Here is a 16,963-nt window from a genome sequence, read left to right on the forward strand (position 1 = left end):
TGTGGCCTATTGAATACACTGGCTGTGGTTTCAGCCCCTGTCTAGAGATTCATCTGCTCTTGATGGACTATCTCACTCTGGAGACCTTTTCTTAACAGTGTACAGGAACAGGCTCTGTTTTGACTTCTCCCTCTAGAATAAACTTGCTACTGTTTTATATGGAGTGTATTGCTCTTCTTTATGGCTGGTCTCTCAGGAAACAGGGCAATGTCTCCTTTTTGTTCTTTTGCACCATATCTTTATATGCTTTGCTCTTTTCATTGTTATTTTTAGGGTTGCCCCCATGTATGTTGTGGAACATTAGGTCCAGGGTCTTCTAAAAGTTATCTCTAGAGCAAATACCTTGGGGCATCTCCTTAGCATGACCATCCCTTTAAAATATTTGGCAGTGGAGTGTTATTAAGATAGCTCCCAGAGCTATGATACATCTTGTCAGTCTCACTCGAGATCCCAGCACATTGAACCTGAGCACAAAGCCTGGCACTTGAACTAAAACTAATTGCTGTAGCGCATTAGTACCTGGAATGAAGCTCATAACACCGCAGCCAGTGGAGGACGTAATCAGATTGGCCATTTGCTTGAGCACGATTTATTGACCCTTCTCCTGACAGCATTGCAGCTCATTCCCTCCTTCCTGGACACTATGAGCAATTGCAAAGCTTTTAAGGCCTGAGAACAGCTCGCTGTGCAGCAGGTTGCTCCTCAGTACACTCGTGCAATCAGTGCATGGGAAGGCTGAGCTCTGGGCTGACCTGGGCCCCGGTCTGACCTTGCTGGTGACCAGTTGGACTGAGCGGTGCCGTCTGGCTGAAGCTGGAGCGGGTAGGTAGGGTGCTCATACAGAGCCCTTGCCCTTGCATTGGCAAATTTCCACGTGGCAAAAGTGATCCCTTAAAGCTAAGACGAGTTAGGTTTGCTCTCCTTTCTCAGTCCAGTCATTAACGTTGTTAAACGTCTTAATTTGCCAATGACAGACTTCTTAATTTCAGACATTTGTCATGCAGCTGAGCCTACAGGCCCTGTTGTGCTAGGTTAAATTTAAAAAGTTCTAAATAATTGCAGTGCAATTGCGAACAAGACAGTCAGTTTTAGCACACGGCTCAATTTTAATTGCATTTGCTTTGAAGATGGACCTGTGCAGAAAAGGAAGGAAGTGCAGCCTAAACTCAGAAGTGAGCACAGCTCTGCGGCAGGAAGACCCAGAAGGGCAGAGCTCAAACCCTGCAGACGTGATGCCAGTTCGGGGTGGGCAGAGAGCTGAACTCTGGGCTTTGCAACGTGGGTTTGGCTGACACTGTAAGAGTTTGCCCAGGGGTAGATGCAGGGATGGGAGAGCGGGAGGTTTGCAGTATGGGCTGAAGGCCGGATACCAGACCTGCTGCGTGGCCACACCATGTCACCTCGAATCTGGAGCTGTGTCAGAGCTACATCAAACTAACGGCCCTCGGCCAGAGCTCTCCAAATGTGGACAGACCTCCAGTGTGCCGGGCTAAGAGAGGCGCCTCAAAGCCATGCTTGGGATAGCTGTTGCTGGAAGGGGTGTTTCTTCTCCTCCTTCCCACTTGTGCTCTTTCTCTTGTGCCCATGATGTGAGATGCTTCAAGGAGATGACCCATAAGAAAGTTAATCTCGCACGGTCTCTTTCCTTTAATTTTCATTGCTTTACCCTCCTCCCAGGAAAATTCCGGTCATTTCTTGCATGCCACTAAAATTTCTGCAAGGCAAAAAACAGGTAGCATCAAATGGCTTCAGAAAACAGATTCTCTCTTAGGATTTTTTAGAGCATGTGTTGTGACAAGAATCTTCTTCACCTGCTATTGGGAAGAAGATACATCAGCAGCTGTGGCTATAAATAGCATTTACCAGGCAGGGTAGAGGAAACAAAGGTTTGGATAATGGGAAGAAAAAATGTCCAGAGGAAGAAGGTTTTCTTGAAGGGCAAATAAATCAGCTCCTATGCAGCTGGTGAAGGAAGGAGATCTCTGACAGCGTGATCCAGAGTAGTCAGCTCTGAGCAAGGGTCGTTTGGTGAAGGTCAGGCTGGAGCAGAGGGCTGGAAAGCTGCATCTAACGGACCAAAAGAAGCAGAAGGAGACGCAGATGACAGTGACTTTACTAACTAAACTTGGACTTTTCTCCTCCAAGAAGAGGAGTCTAATCCCTCCTTAGCTAACGCTCATGGTGAGATTGCTTCTTATTTCACACAAACAAAAAAAAAGCAAGATTTTTCTCATACCTTCAAACCTCCAGAGATGGACAGTTGATGCCAAGCACCATCATTAACATACTCCAATCTCAGTTTTCTTAGTTTAAAAAGCACCCTGGCAGTGAATTCAAGCCGGCAGACCTCCGCAGGGTGCAGACCCCCTTGATTTCAGTGTACTTGAGCTCAGGACTCAGGTGTAAGTATAGACAGGCTGGGATGCAGCTGCAATGGGGATGGAGGGCTGCTGTGTGTTTCCCTTTAAACAGAATGGGTTTGAGTGCATGGGCCAGAAAGAAAATCAGCATGAACAGGCAGATAGTGCAGTGAAAGCAGTGGTGCTACACTTGGATAAATCGATGGAGTTGCAGCCTGTGAATTCAGCCCAGACCCACCATCAGTCACTTGTCTGACTGTTCAGGTTGACTGTCTGTAGCTCGGCTCTACCCGAACTTCCAGTTTTGAAGCCATTGAAAAAAGGTTCAGGAAAAAAATTACCCCAAAATACCATGGCTGGCACTAAAGCTCTGCAAACCTGTTCACCACATACAGCTCACCTTTAGTCTGCAGATTGCTCAGAGGGACTGAGTGCATGGCTTAAAATGTTAGCAAGGTCACCCAAGGTTGTCGAATGTAGCTGGAAGTGCGGCAACTACTACCGAGCTGCGCTGCTACTCCTGCTGTTGATGAGGCCCTGAGGTATGGATGTACTCCAGCTGCATTAGTGATTTGTTGCAGTGCACATGTCCTTTCAGTGAGGAAAATGGTAACAGAACTGCATAGATTGCTAATATAGCATGCTTGCTAATACAGCTCTCGTGTTGAAAGCTGGGGGAGCAAAACTATGCTGGGCGCCTAAGAAAGAGCGGGCAAATGCAAATATCTAAGCCTGCGTCAGTATCTGGAAAAAAGTGCATTTAAGGCAGACATAGTAGCGGGATAGTTGGCCGTTTAGCTCTGTCCTGATTTGACTAAAAATTTTACTTCCAAGTTGTTTGGTTCTAATGCCAGTGAATAACAAATTGCAGCTGCATCGTGTAAAAAGGAATTGCTTAACCAGGCCGCAGTTTGTTTCGCATTAACTGTTTGGAGACTGGGAGTAAGTCTCAAAGGCTCTGTCATGTTTTGAAATCCCACAGGCTATTCAGCAAGGGAGAAACACACCTCCTGAGACCTTAAGTGTGTTTTCATACCTCCCCTTGACATGCAGTTTTGCCTCTTCCGTGGTCCTGCCACATATAGTGAAACGTGGCCAGGACGGAAAGGGCAAGGATCTGTAAGGAGTTTCCCGAATCTTAGCCGGGATGGGGTTTCTGAGGCGATGCTGGTGGGTGGCGTTTCGGTGCTCCTAGGCACACCGGCTCCACCAGCAAGCCCACCCTCGACACACGGGCCCGTCTGTTCTCCGCTCCCATAGAGTGGGAATTGTCCTTTCCGTGAGCGGAGACAGTGCCTTGCTCTGCGCGTTGCACGACAGTGAGCGCATTGTTCCTGCTCAGCGAGGGATAAACACGCCGGAGAGCTCCGCGGCCTCGGCTTCCTCGGATTTGTCTGTGGAAAATGCCAGAGACCTCAGGGTTAAGAGAAGTTACGATCCCTTTTTTTAGCAAGGCAAACAATCGCGGGGCTCCAGTGCCCAGGAGAAGCTCGGCCTCTTTCCATGATGAGTGTTCAGCCAGAGCCCAGAACAGTGCGTCCAGGCGTGCCAGGCATTTTTTCCCTTTCTGAAATAGAAACTACTCTACATAAGCAAAATCAAAGAGCGGAGAGAAACTGTGTATTTCTTGATAAGAAATTCTATCTTAAAAGTGCTTACTAGTCTCATCACGTCTTGGGTTCTGCTATGACCTGGGCTTCAGAAGGCAAATCTCTCTGCTCAGGAGGTTTTAGCCCTCAGCGTTGCGAGAGCGTCAAGAGCGAGAGGGCTGAATCACTCACCCTTGCCTTCTGCAAACAGCCAGAGACAGCTGACATTAGACATCCCCTTTTCTTTCTTCTTTGCTTCTTGACTCCAAGTCCCCCAGGGGGACAGTTCAGATATCTTGACATTTAGTGACATTTTTTACGTGTATTTGATTTTGAGCAGTATTGGTCCTTTTAGAGAACCTGCCGGCTAACAGTTTCCACAAGCCCGAGCTGTAGTCCTGGTACTTGCTGGTATCCAAGTAGTTCCAGTTGTCCTGGCTCAGCTGCTGAAGTTCACAGACTTCTCTCATTATTTCTGCTATGAGTAGCTATGAGTTGGGGAAAGTCTTGGGGAAGCCAAAGGGACTTTGCCAATAAATTCTGTTCCATTTTATCGTACAATTCACTAGCCTTGACTCCAGTAACCCTGTAGTAAAGAACTGAAATTTTGCCTGGGTCTGTGTGTCTGCTGCCGCTCTAGATACGCTCGAGTTGTTAGAGGAACTCATGAGGCCCAGACTGATCTGAATTGGAAGGAACATTCAGTCTGCTTCTCTGAAGTATTATGAGTTAAAGACCCTCTCTCTGGTCACATAAATGTAAGCAAGATGTACAAAACCCAGCAATCCTGCACCACTGAAAAAGCTCATCAAACCCTTCAAGGCAGGACACAAATGGCATCAGTCCAGCAGAGACTACGGAACAAACCTGACACCATGTCAGGCAGGTTCTTGCAACAGCTTGTCAGTGCGGCAAGGACCGAAGATGGGTTAGCACCAACTCATGGAGCAACTTCAACCTGGATATCCTCATATCCTAATGTTCTCTGAACTTACAGCTTCTTTGCATTGGTCTGATACACAGTTCATCTCAAAACACCTCATCCCAAGTGTCTGGGCAGTAGCATGTCACCCCAGTAGGTAGCGAGAGGAACAGAAGTGTTTTTGGAGAGGTCAGACCAGCGATGATCCCTGGAGGTCTTAAGTTACCCTACTCTGAACACGGACAAGTGAGTCACAGTCCTAGATGCGTGCTGGGCCAGGAGGGTTTGAATCAGATCACAACAGCATGAATCAAGGCTGGAACAAGCCCTTCTCCTGCGCATCAGGAGGCTCTGAATCAGATTGTGAAAAACTCCTTCCTTCCTGGATGTGGGGAGTCTGAATCAGAATCCAAGTTGTTGCTGCTGTTCCAGAGCAGAGGGTATTAGCAGAACATGATGGTATTTCTGCTGCCAGAATGAGGAGTAAAAGAGCCTGGTCATGTGGTTTAATTAAAACTCTCCTGGATGGGCTACAGCCGTGCTAGTTCTCAGCTAGAAGGTTTGCAATAATGTCAGAGACCCTTTTAAGTGAGGAGAATATGGTGGGATAGAAAGAGGAGCATTCATGAATAATACTGTGATATGATGTTTTTACAGGCTGTTCCAACACAGGAACAGGAGTCACATGTGTGATGGATCTTCTCCCAAATGCGCACAAGGAGTGACTGGCAAATCCAATAGCCAAATAAGCAAGATCAGAAGTAGAGAAGATCTCTCTTTGAGGGATCAGGTGAGGAAATAGCATAAAATCACCAGGCACACTGTGGAAAATCCAAACAGATAGAAGACAGGACCACCTTGCCCTTCTCAAACCTCAATCTCTGTGACTAGCAATCACCAATGACCGAAGTCAGCAGCTCCATGGCATCAGCTGCATGAAACTGTGCACTCACAGCTATTTTAGGGTACACATGTTAAAGACTAAAGGTTTTGGATGCAGTGATGATGACTACTAATGTGTAAGAATGAACCGTTGGCAAGAAGTGTTCTGTTACAAACAAAATCAGAAAAGTTTAGTTTGTAAAAATAAAACTGGCCTGATTAGTCAGTCTTCTGAACACTGCCACGACAGCTGTTGTCTCTCATTCCCTGAGATATATGTACGTATATGTTCATTCAGCTGTAATGCTCTCCCAGAAGTTCTCTCAGGTCAGGAGTTGCAGGGGCTAAGAGAGCATCTTAGAAAAGGTTCATGGCACAGAACATCTGTTTAAAAAAACACTAATTTATTGGGATATTTGCATAGGAAATGCTTCCCTGGGAAACAGGGTTACAGGAAGCAGCCAGCTAGTTGCTGCATGGATAGTAGTAATAGTCAAGCAGCACCCCAACGAGAGCACACGTGTCTGGAGGTGCATTCCCACCGCTTTCAAGGGAATGGGGGAAACGCTGAGCCCTGCAGGAGATGGACAAGCAGATGCAGATATTGCAGGAGGCAACTGCCTGGCAGAGCACCGCTGGCCCAAGAAACCCCAAGAAAGGAAGAAGCACCGTGCCTGCTTTCCATAGGAGAGACTGACCGCAGCCCAAGACACACAGGGCAGTGTGTGGCCAACACAACTTCAGACTCAGCTTTCCTTGCTGATGCTCATGCTCCTGTCTGCCAATACGGGTTGCCTCCCTCTCCATCAAGGACTAAGGAGTGCTTTTTTCAGCTTTATTCTTTTTTTGCACACGTTCGCTTTCTTGCTTCGATTCATTTACTTATTTCTGACAGGAGTAATTAGAGTGGGCTGCACGTGCTATTCCACACTCCTTCTCTTCTGCATTATTCTCCTTGACACTAATAAAGCTCTCCGACTGGTATCTCTGTGATTCATGTGACACTTATTGTCACCTGAGAACTGAGTTGACAAGGCATATTTTCTTCCAGTCAGCACCATGGTAGCACCTCGCAGGCTTTGGGCTGTATCTGAGAGCTGTCACAGTGGAATATTTCTGTCATGTGAACTGGAAATTCCTGGAGGTTGTTTGCAAGAGAAGATGGAGGCAGAAGGAAAGCTTGGTTCAGAGCGTGGGGGGCTCCACGCGTGTGTGCAGGTCTCTGGTTTCGGGGTGTGCATGGGGCAGCACTCTGCAACCAGCCACGTGTTTCACTAACAGCTGATCACTGTGCAATACGAGTAGATCAGCCAGGATTGTCTTTATTTTATTCTGTCCACCTTGGCAGCTGCAAACGCAAACTCTCAACACCTGCTCCCAGCTTCCAGTGTCAAGGCAAGAGAGATCAGAGCACAACGGGAAAAGGAGGCCAAGAAAAAGCGCTTCTTAGAATTGCACTAGTACATGTATTACACTTAGAGACAAAACTGACTTAAAATCTGGCAGGAATGAGAGGATATTTTGGGCAGTCTGTATAACCTTCTGTTTCCTTTTCTCTTTCCCTACAATCTTTTTTCCTTCCAATACTTGCAGCTGTTGTATCACATATCTGCTTAGGATCTGCTTCAAAGCCCCCCAGAGATCCCTCTTCTGCTGAAGAGACCTTTGGAAAGGACTTCTGACCTGACTCTTCAGTTTGTAAGACAATTGTCATGTTAGGTTTGGGCCAACAGGGATAATCAGAGTGAAAATAATGAAGGCAAAATAAAATAATAATGACTAAGTGGCAGATGCATCGACAGAGCTCAACACAGACCAAAACAGACTCCTAAAAGAAGTCCATCGAGCCATTTCAGGCTATCAAAATGAAGTGAGAGACACAGTCAGGAGAGTATATCTCAGCTGTATTCTTCAATTTTGAATCCTTTCAGCTTTTACCTTTAAGAAGTGCCTTATTTACCCACAGGACAGTTGCATGTTTAATAGCATATGATTTTAAGCCTGAAGCTTCCTATGAGCAGAGCATCATTCCACAATCTTAATTTGCCTTGTTCTGCTGTACAGACCAAGTCAAGGACTTTTTGAGTACTTATTTTTAGGGCTTACAGAGAAAGATAAGGCAAGAACTGAAAAACACACTTCCTCCAGACTGCTATCAAACCTCACAGTATCAAAAAAGGTATGGGGATTAAGGGGAGCAAATGGAAGTACTTGCAGGCACATTTAGGAACCCAAAGAGAGAGAACAGGAAAGAAAACCACTTCTCACTGCTCTGGGTGTTCAAGGGGAGTTAAAACGCCTCTGCATGGGCTTAGGATAGATACTCTTTTTAGTTTTCACTGGGCAAAAATGTACAAACCAGGATGTAATTAATATAGAGATTACCCAAATGCCTCTGGGGTAAATCAGCTGTCACGCAACCCTGTTCCACATGGCTGATGCCTTTTTATTGTGTCTAATGAGACACCAACATTAAGCTTTGGGAACCAGATAAATACAAGGCCTAAGCCCTCAAATGCTTGCTGTTGGCACAGTACCAGCTTTTCTGAAACACCGTTCCTAAAGCTGAGCGGGCATCCATCCCCGGGCTGGCAAGGGCCACCGACGTGGGCAGAAAACGGAGCAGTGACCGTGGGGACGTGCACCGTATGGGGCTTCCCTTCTCCATCGCAGGCTGTGGAACAAGCTGCTCTTGTGCTGGAGGCGGCGGTGCAGGGGCTGCACTGCTGCTCTGCCCAGCACGACCCTGGTCTCCAGGAGCTGCTGTGGGCAGCTCACTGTCCCCCAAGGGGCAGCTCCTGCTGCTGGCTCGTGTCCCCACAGCTCTCCTTGTGCCAGGCTCAGAGCCCTGCCGTGATTTGCTTTAGCTCCTAAATATGCCAGGGAAAAGGGAAAAGCCCACCCTGGGGTAGTTTTCTGCTGTTGCAGTGAGCTGAAGTTACCCACGGACAGGCTGACGACCGCTGGAGGCGGCACAGGAGGGGACTGCGGCAGGGCCCGGAGCTGGGGAGGGACGAGGGAGCGATGTCACCCCGTTCAGCGGGTGGCCTTCACCTCGGGATGTGCCTGCGCATCCCGGGCAGCGGTGCTCAACGCAGCCATTCCGGAGCAGAGCCCTGAGCCGGTCAGTGCACGCGATGAGGAGTGATGCTGCACAGACACCTCTGGGCTGGAAGTCGTGGAGCTGATGCCTGCTGTCCCGTTTTCCAGGCAAAGGCTGCTGCCTTTGCACCAGGACGGACCCTCCATGTCCAGTGCAGAGTGTGGCCTCAGCCCAGGCCTGAGCACAACCATCCTTTGATTCGCTCAGAGCAGGTAAAGAAAACAGCATTTATTGATCAGCCTTTTGCACAAGTCAGGGTCAGATTACCTTTTCTCCTTTCTTTAAAAAATTCGTTTTCACATGGTAGTTTTTGCCACCCACCACCCCTTTTCCACACCAGTTACTGGTGGTGTCACCAGCAGAATTAACTTTATTTAGGCTGCTGCCTGCAGAAGCATTGGGTACCTCACTTTAATCAGCAAGCTGCAACACGAGGCAGCTGCCCCGTCCAGCCAACGCCTTTGGGCTTAACCGCAGCAGGGAACGCTGCGGAGAAACTCCCACTTTCGCTTTATTACAGCCAAGTAGCCTTGACCAAAGGTCAAGTGCCTGTAAGAACAGCGGCCTCCGGCTTCCAGGGGGACGGCTGGTGGGAGAATGATGACATTTGCTCGCTTCCAAAGCGGTCTAATGAAGCAGCCGGAGCAAGCACAGGGATGAGGGGGACATGGCGCGTGCCCGGGCAGTGTTTGCTGACCACAGCTGCGGAGCTGCGGCTTGGTGGGGCTCCCAGCACGCTGCCACGCGCACACGCGGTGCGGGGACAAGGATTTATCCTCCTGCCGCCGTTGCTTTAGGCAACGCTTCCGCCCGCAGCCTGGGCTCCAGCTAAGGAGGTTTATTGATTGCTGCTCTGGTTTATTACTGGCTGCCCAGGGAGCAAATAACAGCGTTTTAATTTAGCACGTTGAAATATGGAGAGACAGGACTTGACAAGCAGTGATTAAGCCTCTCTCTGACCGGGAGGAGGGTAAGAAGCTGATGACAATTCATGGGTGACGTCTACCCTAGACGAGGAGAAAATTAACTCCTTGCAAGAAGGTGAAAGATCTTTCAGCTAGTCTTGTTCCTGCCTAATGATTAAGATCCCAAACTAAAGGTAGGGGGAGGTACCTCTACCAGGGGGTACCCTTGCCAGGGGGAGGTACAATCCCAAAGACACATGGAAAAGATTGCTGCAGAGCACTGCCTATCCCCATTTCTGCAGAAGCTATAAAATCGGGAAGATTTCCAAGGACATCAGTGGGTTAGATCCAACCCCTGTATCCTGGGCGTATTTCCACTGAAAGAAACAGTTAATACAAGGCAGCTTTGGAAGTTGGTCCCCAATTATTGTCTTCAGAAGAGAGGAAACTGGTGACCTTCAGCATCTCTTGTATGCAACATTAGCATCCAGGTTTGTACTAGGTTTCTCTGGGACTGCTTTAATTCACCATCCTCCCAGACCTGCCATGGCCATTAGGCATCCCGGGGGTTTAAGGGATTATGGCCACATTTCCAACCCTGCCTCCCTGCCAGTCCTGAACTGGGCTCATTTTGACTAGCTTGGAGGGTCCAGGCTGTGGTGCTCTGCAAAGCGTTGTGCTAAATCATTCACTTGAGTTGAGCAGGGCATTCCTTACACATAGTACAAATGATTTTTTTATGCAGAAGGAATCCACCTGTTTTTCTGCGTGGTGCCACATGCTACCTCTGTGCCACCTTGAGCACCAGCACCTTAATCACAGTCTGGAGGTGCAGGCTAGTTTATCTGCTGATAGCAAGTATTTGCATAGGGCAAACAGATGAGGAAATAGCCCCCTATAAAATATTGGCAGAGAATGAGATATCATAGTTCCGATGACATCCCACAACGTCCTTTAATCCATCTCCCTCACCTCTCCCTCCATTTGCACTGGGGCTGTGAGGCTTTCAAATCATTGAGAGCTGGTGGTGAAACTCCAAGCCACGAGTGTGCAGGAAATAAATGAAGGTTATGAACTGAGGCCGGGCCAGGAGTGGCAGGTCTAGTAAACAGACTGCCAGTCAGGTGCTCTCCCTGCCATTTCTGCACTGTACATGAATTCAAAAGCCTTTGAAGGTCAACGATAGAGTTTTCTATTAGGCTAAAGGGAAAGGCCCATATGCAAATAAAGTTTTCACCAAATGCAATGTCACAGTAGAATCAAAGTCCTCTTTGTTTAACAAGGGGAACAGGTTTATAAAGATCTTATCCTGGATACTGCTTTTGTTCTGCTGAGCACGCAGCAGGGTGTCCGAAAACACAAGCGACATTATAGCTCATTAAAACCTACAATGAAAAGTACAGTTCTTGCTGAGAAAAATACATTGAGAATGATAAATCTTCAAGGTTTTGCAGGCCGGCAGAATTCAGAGGTTTATAGCACTTTGTCCATGCTACTAGATGCTGGACTGGACCTTAAAAGAAGAACATAGAAAGAAAATCCAGCAAAGCTGCCTATATGGAGTTGAGTCTTCTGGGTCTGATGCTTATGGGTCCCATGGAAGAAGAAATTTTCCTTTTTGAAAAGATGCAAACTTTCTTTTTTGGGCTTTTTTCCTTTCTTCTAATTAAAGTTAACATTTCCTGCTGATATTTCCTCATAGTTCCAGCTCTAAGGAAGAGATATTTTCATGTAGTTCTGCATGCTGTGAGAAAAAAAAAATTGAGATTCTTGCTATTTGCATTGAGAACAGGCTGTATCTTGTAAAGATTTGGAGGAAAATGGCTGAACAGTTTGTTCATTAACTTGCAGTGTCAGACGGTAACAGATACTCAGGTTGTGGTCTGGCAGCTCCATAACACCTGGGAACAAGCTGAGCAGTAACTCTTGGTCAACAGTTTAAACATCCATTTGGGGACCTGAAATGCCAGGATTTGATGACAATCATGGAACCGAGACCCAGACCTGCCACTGAACTTCCTGGGACCAATCCAGTGCTCATTGAAATCTGAGGAACTTTAGTATTTTTTCAGTTGGGTTTATATAAGGTCCTTACAAATGGTAAGAAAGAAGAATCAAGACTGATTTATAGGAAGGTTGGGAAGCACAATGAGTTAAAACCAAATAAAAGCCATGACAGGGTTTTCTATGGCCCTCTAATAACTGGTCTAGCAGGTGAGAGCTGAGCATGCCGAACATCCTTAGCTTTTTCTCTGGCCAGGGCCCCTGCGGCGACGCAGGCGGCTGGCGCGGGTGAAGGCCGCAGGACGTGCGCTGGACGGGGCCGCACGGCTCCTTCTTTAGCCTGGCCTCACACAAGCTGATTTGGCCTCCAGCTCGTCTGCGTTACGACTGAGCTCGGCTGCTGCAACTCAGCGGCCTCTCAATAGTTTACTTTCCATTTACCAAAAGGATAAAGAACGCCGAGTGCATATTTCTTGCAGAGATAAGGCTGAATTCTATGAGATCATGCCCTGTCTTCCAAAAAGTTTGAATGTTCTTCATAGGCCTGAGCTACTTACACCAGACCCTAATTTCAGCCTAAACAAGCATTCTAAAACACATGAAGTTATTAAATAAACCAACCTTACGCTGGTTTTATAAAGCCCCCTTGGCTTTGCTTTCTGCTGCTCGAACCCGTGTCCTGCAGGGTCCCAGGCGGTGCCAGGGACACACGCGAGTCCCTGTGTGCACAGGGACCTACGCTCACCTGGCGAGCGCTACCTGAGCAAACGTGGCAGCCTTTTGTCCCCTGCTGACACAATCTTTTATCAGTTCCCGCAGGGTGACAGATTACGCGTGGAGCACTGAGCTCCTTCTGCTCAGGAGGACGACGCAGACTTCGCTCCACCTCAGGTGACGACCTTGTGTCACTGCTCTATCCTTTGCTTGCACTTGTCACTGCTCTATCCTTTGCTTGCAAGCGCAAACCCATCATGGAGACGGATTGTTTGTGCTTAAGTTACAGTCACTTTGTTCTCCCCAAATAAAACCTTTAGATGCAAAAATACCCCGCCCCCTCATTCCTAAGTAATGTGTAATGAATTTGCAGCACATGATGCAGCCAGGTAGGACTATAAAGGTGATTAAGGAGATAAAGAAAAGGCTGCTGACTGCACTCCCAAGTGCCAACGTGCCTTTTGGGGCACAAAGTGACCTGCCCTGGTCTTAGGGAGACGTGTGGAGCCGGGGATGACGCGGAGCCTCAGGGTGCAGGTAGCATCACACAGCAGGGAGGGTGCCCAAGAAAGGGGCAAAAGGACAAAAAAACAAACACAAAACAAACAAACAATCAGAAAACAGGCACATCAAAATGAAACCAAAATGCAAAGTTGTGGGTGAGATTTAAATAAACGCTCCATAGCTGCTGGAGCCTGTGCATGGAAATAACAGGGGAGCAAGGGCTGTTAGCCCAATGCTGTATTTCCAAGTGACTCTTTGCATAAATTAATGTGAATTCCAGAGGGATTTGGTATCCAACACGGAGAAGGCATCAGGCGCTCTGCTCGCCCTGTGAGCAGGGTTTAGCCACGCAGTGGGAAAAGCTTTATTTCAGCTAATGCAGCTACATGGTGGAGGCTGGGGAATTTGGGACAGGGCTGCACTTAAAATATACATGCCTGCACAAGGGTTATTAGGATTATTTTAAGGAGAATTTCTTGTAACTAGGCAAAAGAGTTTGATGCAACATACACACAGACACCCTCCGTCCAAGAAGAAAAGGTTGTGTAGTTTTCTGCAATGTGATAAAATAAGCACGTACCTAGTGAGAAGCTCAGGAACAGGATGAATTTTATGTTTTCTCCAGCTGGATTTTCTGAATAAAGAAACAATTCTACTGTTAGAACTCCGGTCGCATGTAAATTAGGATTTTTGTTTTGTTTTGAAATAGATTTTGAGATGCATCACTGGGGAAGGAGCCTCCAGGAAATGACACTGGTTAGCTTGTCTGCCTTCCCAAATACTTTTTTATGGAGAAGGGGGACACAGATACGAAAGTAAAGTAGATATTAAGATTTGGTTAGTTCCTGATTGCATTCCCCTGTGGTTGCACTATGGTGTAAGCCCTTTCCACTCGGAGCAGCGGCGAAAGCCCCCGGTGTAGCCAAAAGGAGCCTCCAGCTCCCGGATGTTCTTCAGACATTTCTAAAGCTGCCTTTCCTTTCCTTTGAAATCCATGTTTTGAAGATGATGAGCCAAGAGTACGTCTGATGCCATGGGTGAAATCTCCTCATTAACACTAATTGCGCTGGGTATGAAAACAAGGTCTGAGGGGAGGGACGTGACAGCTTCCTGCTCTTGCACAACAAGAAAGGCCTTGTGCAAAGATTATAAGGGGGAATAATTAGACCAATCTGGCGCCCGGGTCTCTCCCCAAGTGCGCCCTGAGAGTGGACGTTAATCAGATCTGATCAGAAAGCAGAGCATGAGCCGGCCCAAAAGGCCCCGTTTGCAGCCTGACTAGCTCAGCGCCGGGGAACTCAACCAAGAGACCTCACATAAAACCGGCGGCCGTGGGGTCAGAGCGGTGCCCTGATTGCCTATGACTAAGCAAAAGGGAACATGAAGACACCTCTTCAATGAAGCTGCGATGTCATCGGCGGTATCATGGTTTAAGCGAGAAGATGCCTGCAGAGCAGCTTGCAGACAGCTCCCCAGGGCTGCCCACGCTGCTCCCTCACCTCAGGTCTCACTGGGAGGGCAGCAGCCTCTGCAGCACCACGACCGAAGAGACTTTTCTAGCACAGCCTGTAAACACTCGGCTGCTGCTGGAAGGCACCTGAGCTACGGGGCCGTTCAAGCTTCCTCCTGCACTGACACCACTGTCGCAAGCATCCGGCTGGTTTTACCTCTTCTCAGAAATTCTGTGAATCCTGGACTTGGTTCAAGACTGAATAAATCAGCTTGGGACTTTCCATTGTTTGCAGTGATCTTCGGACCAGCTGTTATTGTTCTCCATCATCTGCTAGAATATTTATTAGAGCATTATTGTTGTCCCTTGAGGAAGCTTTTAGAAGCCTTTGAGAATGAAGAAGTCTTCCAATACTGGCAGAGTGACTTTTGGTTCCGTTCCCAGTAAGATAGTCACAGTTTTTCCCTTTTACTGACGTCATAGCTCTGGGATGTACTTGAACTAACTTGTGGGGAAATTCAGTATTAATCCTCATAACTTACTTACATTACATTTTTCTTTTTACCCCAGAGCGGCTTATATCACTAGTTCTAACAGAGTGATGTTTGATTCCTGCAGAAGATCAAGATAAAGCTAGAATAGGGCCTCTATTCTTGAAGTGTTTAGAAGAAAAAGTAAATTTAGAGCTCAGTTGCTTTGTTTTTCTTCAGTCAAGACTTCTCACCTGTGTCTACATCTACAGCCATTTTTCTTCTGTGTCTGGGTTTTGTCTCTCTCTTCTTGTGGGAAAACTGATGGGCATTCCCAGTTTTTTTTTCCAATGCTGTTGACTTAAGAGATTCAGAAATCTACTAATTTATTCATGCTTATTCTGCATGAAAGGCAGAGAAGTTCTGGAGTCTTGAAAATTTTTTACAGCACAATCATATTATGCTGATTACATTGGTAAAAAGGCCAAAAAAAGTGCATAAATAGCAATTATTTTTAATAAACTCCGAGCACATAAACACCAATTTTAGCCTGGGTTGTTGAAAATCTCATCAAAATTGTGGTGTATGTTTCTTGCTTTATATATATATATATGTGTGTGTATATATATATATATATAAAGTGGAAGATTGGTATTTATTAGTAACTAGATATAAAGCTGCAATGCCAGTGACAGCTGTAGTCAAGAGCAGCAAAACAGATTTGCAATTTTGTGGGGCCTTTCAGGGAAGAGCAGTGTCATCAACTATTGTGACACTGACGGCTCCAGAGGCAGAGAGATGGCTTAAAATCCTAATGTGTATAAGTAAATTAAAAAAAAAAAAAAGGCATTTTAGGAGTAGTCTCCCATTCTCCCATCTCGTATTTGGGGAGGAAAAGGAGGAGTGCAAGTGCGAGGAGTGCAAAATCCTGGCCTTTTGGTTGACAACAAATTGGGAAGGGGCACCAAGAGGCCTCGTTCGCGGCTGTGTGGTAGGTGAGCAGCTCCCTCTCGCACAGCTCTGCTCTCGTGGGCTGCAGCACTTGTGGAATAGCAACAAGTGCACGTGGAGGATAAATACGGGGTAGAGAACGAGTCAAGCCTCGTTTGGATGCTTATGGGCACAGCTGAGCAAGCTCTCGGCTTTTCAAAGGCTTTTGAATGTTTAGGAAACAACATCCAAGCCAAAACCTCCCATGTCGCGAGTAGGCAAATGTGCCATGACGGGCACCTGGAGCTGGCGGGAAGACTCTCCCGGCCGGGCTGGAAGCACAAACAAGGGCTCGAGCCTGGCTCGCACCAAGCAGCCCTTGGCTCTGGGGAAGAGCCCAGGAGCTCTGCAGCTTTGCCAGAAAAGTGGAGCAGGATCGTTGAGTAGAGGGACTCCCCAAAAGCTCCGCTAGCTACCACGAGGGATGCTCTGGATACAGAAACTACCTGAAACCCTGCAACCTCAGCTCGCAGGGACCCTTCTAATTCACACGGAACTTGTTTTTTTTTCCAGCCCTGGTAAAAACAATGAAGCATATAAGCCTCTTTAAATCATCCTCTCTGCTATAAGATCAACCATAAGCAGCTGCTTTTTATGAAGCATGTGTATTTGTAGGCTTGGGATAGAATATGGATTAAAAAAAGAAAAGCCACTTTTCTAATTCAAAGAGGTGGATTTACATTTTTTAATCTGTATAATACTAATTCAGCTAATTAGTGAAAATGGCTACAGAGTGAAATGAATTAGAGTTTCAGAAAACCATTAGGCATTGATAAGGCTGCACGCTCCGGAGCCGTAATGAGTTGGGACACAGTGAACGTTACCTCGCTCTGTCTGCGCTCAGGTACTGGAAGAAGCTGCCTGGGAGTGGGAGGACGTTTGACTTTAGGATCACTGCCCAGCCTGGAAAAAGCACTGGTGTTTAGGAAGGAAGCGTAAACCTCAGAGCAGGGCCTGGATCCAGGACTTCTGCTCCTGTTTTCCACCTGGCCCGCGACTTGCGCAGTCCGCCCAGAACCAGCCATGGACACACGGGCGGTCGCTTAGGGAAGTCAGTTGATGTCGATCCA

Source organism: Tinamus guttatus, unplaced genomic scaffold (genome assembly GCF_059628265.1).
Source record: "Tinamus guttatus ecotype Peru unplaced genomic scaffold, ASM5962826v1 Tinamus_guttatus_pri_ptg000048l, whole genome shotgun sequence".
NCBI classification, from domain to species: domain Eukaryota; kingdom Metazoa; phylum Chordata; class Aves; order Tinamiformes; family Tinamidae; genus Tinamus; species Tinamus guttatus.